This window comes from Hibiscus syriacus, unplaced genomic scaffold (assembly GCF_006381635.1).
Source record: "Hibiscus syriacus cultivar Baekdansim isolate YM2019G1 unplaced genomic scaffold, ASM638163v2 tig00112812_pilon, whole genome shotgun sequence".
Lineage (NCBI taxonomy): Eukaryota > Viridiplantae > Streptophyta > Magnoliopsida > Malvales > Malvaceae > Hibiscus > Hibiscus syriacus.
The window spans coordinates 259,396-265,395 of NW_024063406.1; the positions used below are offsets into that span (position 1 = coordinate 259,396).

Consider the following 6,000-nt stretch of genomic DNA (forward strand, 5'->3'; position numbering starts at 1 on the left):
CTTGAGCAATAATTTAATGCAACGACCAACAACAAGGCTTACTTGCTAAGCAAATTTGGTACAGCTTAAACTGTAATCTAATAAACTTCTGTTATCAAAAAGCTTTTCCAATTTTTGTTTTAATTTGAAGGTTAATTATTTTTTCACTTTAAGAGCAGCTTCCAAATCAACTAACAATCAAAACAAAGAAGTAGGCGCCATAGCCACATCAATATCTCACTCACTTCACTTCATTGCATTAAAAGACCCCAACTTCCCTCTCAAGAGAATTAAAGATCATAAATTTTCTTCTCTTGTGCTCTCTGTTTCCCTCAATGCAGCCTGATGGGAGTTCAAATTCGAAGTTTGAAAGCTGAAGAATTTGAAGTTTAGTTGAAATTTGTTCCTGTAATTCTTTTCGTGCTCAAAGGATATTCAATTCTGCTTATTGTTCTCTGCATTTGGAATTTGGGTTTAAAATGAGGTTGGGTTATGTTGTTTCTTTCAGGTTAAATTTGGAAGAAGAAGAAACCCAGGGAAACAACGAAGTTATATTTGCAGATGTTCCGAATCCAAATCTGGGGAAAATATCAAACATTCCTTGGAAAATAGTAATACCCTTCGATCCCAAGGTAAAACTTCTTAATTGTAATTTCATTTCTTTTAATGATTATTCCAAAAAGATTATGTTTTTAAACTGTGTGAGAATCTGACTTTGACAGTCTGTAAACAGAGTCCATCTTAGAACAGTCCAAAATCTTGAATTAATTAAAACTCAAATTGAATAGTCCCGCCGTATGCTTGTTGACTTGAAGAACTATTGTAGCCGGTGATAAAGGATCGGTTTTTGTTTCCCTTTGGCCAATTATTTGTGTTTACATTGACGTTTCTGAATAAAGATTTCAGATAAAGACATGGGGCGGTTTTGTTTCTGGGTTGAGACAATTTACTGAAGGGTAGATTTGGCGCTAACCCATGATTAGTTTGTTGATTGCAGGCAATGTTTGTTACTTCCTAAAAGTTTGGTGGTCCTCATACTAATAGGAGCTTCGTTGTCAAACCTTTTGAGTTTGTGATGAGCCAAATTGAATGCAGAAGAATGAGTGGTAGGGAGCTGAGATAAAAAAAGAAGCATTCGTTTTTGGAGAAAGAAGCTCGGAGATGTGGTGGACGGTGGAGATGAGCAAATGCAAGAGCCAGCAAGCTGTGAGGAGAGAATTTTCGTTTCAGTTCGACTGCGCCCTCTCAGTGAGAAGGAAATAGCTAGGCACGATATTCAGACTGGGAATGCATCAATGATAACACTATCATATACCGGAACAGCCTTTCAGTTTCCGAGAGATCCATGTACCCAACTGCCTATACATTTGGTAAGAAATCAGATTTCAGTTCATGTATAATAGATTGCTTTCCCGACAATCATGTCTTAATCTCCGGTATAGAATGTTGCTTGCCTAAGGTGAATTGGGAGTTTGTCACTACCAAGACCTTGATTCTTGATAGGAAAATTATTGGCATTTCATCATGTATGAAGTTGACATGAGTCGTTTCTCATAGTTCTTTTTTTCTTTTTCGTTCTTTCCGATTCGTGGGTGTGCTGCTGATTTCAGACAGAGTTTTCAGCTCCGATTGCGCGAACCAGCAAGTGTATGAAGCAGGAGCAAAGGAAGTTGCTCTTTCAGTTGTTAGTGGTATAAACTGTGAGTGCATCTTATTCTTTCCTTTTGCATGCCTCCATAAGGCTCTTTGTTGACTCCCCATAACTTCATGATCTCCTTTTTCAATTCTTAACATGAAACTATTTTTCAGCAAGTGTTTTGCTTACGGACAAACAAGCAGTGGAAAGACATATACAATGACCGGAATCACCGAGTACGCCATGACAGATATTTATGACTACATACAAAGGGTAATGGAGATGGAACATTTTTGTCGCGCACTTGTGGTTATACTATTCGATTGTATCCCTCTCCTTGGCTAAAAACATACTGTATTTTTCTGTAGCACAAAGAAAGAGAGTTTATCCTGAAGTTCTCGGCTATGGAAATTTACAATGAATCCGTCAGAGATCTCCTTAGTGCAGACAGTACTCCTCTTAGGCTTCTAGATGATCCAGAAGTGAGTTACAACGTTACATCATTTGTTCTTAGGAAGTAGTTATCTTACGGAATATCTCACTAACCGATAGCTGATTCAATAGAGAGGGACAGTTGTTGAGAAACTCACAGAAGAAACACTGCGGGACTGGAATCATTTTAAAGAGCTTCTATCGGTGTGTGAAGGTAACAAATTGTCTCAACAAGTCTCCCTTTAACTAGCTCATGACTGTATTTAAGCATGTGTTGATGCTTGTTGGCAGCTCAAAGACAAATAGGAGAGACTTCTCTGAATGAAACAAGCTCTAGATCCCATCAAATTTTGAGAGTGGTATGTTTTCTGTTTCATGGCAACACTTCAATACTGTTCACTCTAAAATGATATGAGATTCTGTTTTACTTATTGATATATATATTTATGTGCCAATGTCCTCATCAGACAATAGAAAGTTCCACACGAGAATTTTAGGCAATGGCAAACCAAGTACCCTTGCAGCCACTGTGGTACGAAACAAATCTACTTTTCAGTCTGATTTTATTGGACAACAGATATTGGAAAAAGAAACTGATGTTTTCAGCCATTTTTTTACAGAACTTTGTTGATCTCGCAGGAAGTGAACGTGCATCTCAGACATTATCAGCTGGTGCTAGGTTGAAAGAAGGTTGCCATATAAACCGAAGCTTATTGACACTCGGAACTGTCATCCGTAAGCTGAGGTTAGCTTATCAAATCTTGTTCTAATGTTTGTAGCACTTTGAGAATCTTTTTCTTTCTGAACAATGAGAATCCCTTTTATGGAAAACCAGCAACTTTCATTGCTTTCCTGTCCTTTGGTATTGTGCCAAAAATTAGATTCTAGTACCATAAAACTTACAAAAATACTTATCATGGTTTTTTTCATTCCTTTTCCTTTTCATGCATGTCCCTGATGTTTATGAATTCGGATTCGGATTCACTTTTACTCAGGGTTACCCTACTTGATGCTTATACACCTTGAGCCTCAAGCATAAAGCAGTGATTGTAACCATATCTTCTTATAAATTTACATTTGACTGCAGCAAGGGAAGAAATGGGCACATTCCTTTCAGAGATTCAAAACTGACCCGTATACTTCATCTTCCCTAGGAGGCAATGCTAGAACTGCTATCATTTGTACCCGAGTCCGGCACGAACTCATGTTGAACAATCGAGAAACACCCTCTTGTTTGCAAGTTGTGCTAAAGAAGGACTACCAATGCACAAGTCAATGTGGTTGTATCCGATAAGCATTAGTGAAGCGATTGCAAAGAAAATTGGCTAGACTAGAGAACGAGCTGAGAAATGCAAGAACGACTTCTGCTTCCTCTGATTCTGCTGAATTACTGAGAGAGAAAGACCTCGAGATCGAAAAGGTTCGATTTGCATTGCATCACTCATTGAGTAATTTTAGAATGGCTGGTGGGTAATTTTAGTCCATGAATTATTCAATTTTCCTACATGCTTCATGCAGCTGAAGAAAGAGATAAACACGCTGATACAGCAAAGAGAACTTGCTAGGTATGAGGTTGAGGAACTGCGACAATCGGTAAAGGATGAAAGTCCCGGAGATGAAAAATCAGTGAAAATATGGGTATGTCTAAATAATTGAATCATTCGATGCCTCTTTTAAGTTCACTTTACCATAACAACAATCTCTCTCCTCCTTCACCAGGCATCTCCAGATCCTCATTACCCCAAACTGCGAGTGCAAAATTCGTGTGACTGTGAACATTCAAACATTGTTACACCTGTTATGAATGTCGGTGATAGGTCCTTTACCCCTTCGGATAGGCAAAGCTGCAGTTCTGAAGAGAGCTTCCTCCAGCTTCCTGACTTCAAATCGAAAATACCACATCCCGGTTCCTTCCCGCAGCTGTCACCTAAAATTCCAAATTTTGTCGGAAGTAATCGGCGCCAGGACGAAAATGGTGAACTTGATGAAAATTCAGAGGCACCCTGCAAAGAAGTTCGTTGCATTGACTCCGGAAGGTCAAGTATGAATAGATATTCAGACTCAAATTTGTCAGAATCTAGCCCGAAGAACTATGAAAATTATAATAAGTCTTCTCCAAGAGAAAACACGGATATTTCAGGATTGATGGATATTGGGAATGAAGATAGATCAAAGCGAGAATCTCTGTCATTCCACTTGAAAAACAGTAGAAACCATCCAGATATTGCTTTTCCATCTCCTGAAAAACCATATTTATGGGAGCTAAAAGAAAAATATCTAGCCGTAGAAGCCTGAAATTAACTAGGAGTATAAGTTGTCAAGCGAGTCTGATGACCGCTTTGACCTCAGAATGGATTGAAAGGCTAGATAAGAATGAGAGCACACCTCCCATGGAGAATGAGAAAGATTTCCCTGGAAGACCAGATAGTTTCCGGAAAAAGCTTCCTGCGTTAAAGTATGACCTCCCAAACGAGGGGTTGTCTAGAAATGGATCTCAAAGTTCTTCAACAAGTGCTACCGAATATGAGCTTAATGCCCCGATAGCGAAAAATGGATCTCAAAGTTCTTTGACAAGTGGTGCTGCAATTAATATTGCTCCGGATGTCCCAACTCCAGAGGATCAGAATAATACTGTTTTCTCTACTTCCATGGGAGGAACAGAAGAAATGTATAAGAAGCAACTTGCTGATCATGCGGTAAGTTAACTACATGATCGAAACAGGAGATCCATGCTGATATGCTATTGTTGATATGCTTTAGAATAGCCTTCTGAATATGATATTGTTCATGCATGACAGGTACAGGTCACAGAGCCCATTTTACATGGTAAGGATGTTAAAGACGTTGGCTTGGACCCAATACCAGATAATTGTGGAAGTCCTTCAGCATGGCCTTCGGAATTCAAGAGGCTTCAAAGAGAGATCATTGAACTATGGCATGCTTGCAATGTGTCATTGGTCACAGGACCTACTTTTTTCTGCTATTTAAGGGAGATCCAAAAGATTATATATACACGGAGGTCGAACATAGGAGGCTGTCTTCTTAGGAGTGTATTGTCCCACGGTAATCATATGGTGCAAAACGGAAAAGTTCTTAACCCGGCTTCAAGGTATTAAGATTATTCTCGTTAACTTGCGGAGTATTGGTGATAAATACCCTTTTTAATCCAAAGCAAACTTAATATCTCTATGAATATGTTGTATACAGTGAGAAGGCTCTACGTCGTGAAAGGCATATGCTGACAGCAGATGCGCAAGAGACTCTCCCTCAAGAAAGAGAGAATCTCTTCCTTAAATGGGGCATCGGGCTGAACACACACAGGAGGTTGCGGTTGGCTTACTGCTTGTGGACCGACTGTAAAGACATGGATCACATTGCCGAGAGCGCTGCCATTGTTGCAAAGCTGGTTGGCTTTGTAGACCCAGAGAAGACATTTAAGGAAATGTTTGGGCTCAACTTCACATCAGGACAACAATCAGCAAGAGAAACTATAGCTTGAAACGCATTGTATTGCTTTCTTTATAGTAGGTGTTATGTAAGATAGGTTTCATACAAAAACTTCTGTTTGATAATCCCCACTTATATGTTTATATATATATATATATCTGTTATTGTTTACGGACTTCGATTTTGGATTTTCTGAGTATGCTGTTAGTATACTACGAGAGTTTGTAAATCATTTTAAATTTGCTCAAGGTTTATCAAGATTATGCTTTATTTTTCTTCTCTTTATATATGTCTAGGTCAGTTGTCGCCATGATGATTCCATTCCGGTCTTTCTTTTGGTAACAAACGTATACATTATGGGCTGGAATCTTTACATACATTCTTCATTAAGTGCGGCCGTTGATCCACCACTGCAAAATTTATTGGATTAAGGCTTTAATTAGTACAGTCTTCATGGTGCTACCTGCATTCCACTGGCCATCTCTTTAAATCTGTTATGGCTTGAG

At 38.9% G+C, this 6,000-nt stretch overlaps 1 pseudogene; it reads left to right on the forward strand.

Moving 5' to 3' along the window:
- Positions 1 to 1,152: 1,152 nt before the first annotated feature.
- On the forward strand, positions 1,153 to 5,546 carry LOC120183783 (annotated as a pseudogene).
- Positions 5,547 to 6,000: the final 454 nt, after the last annotated feature.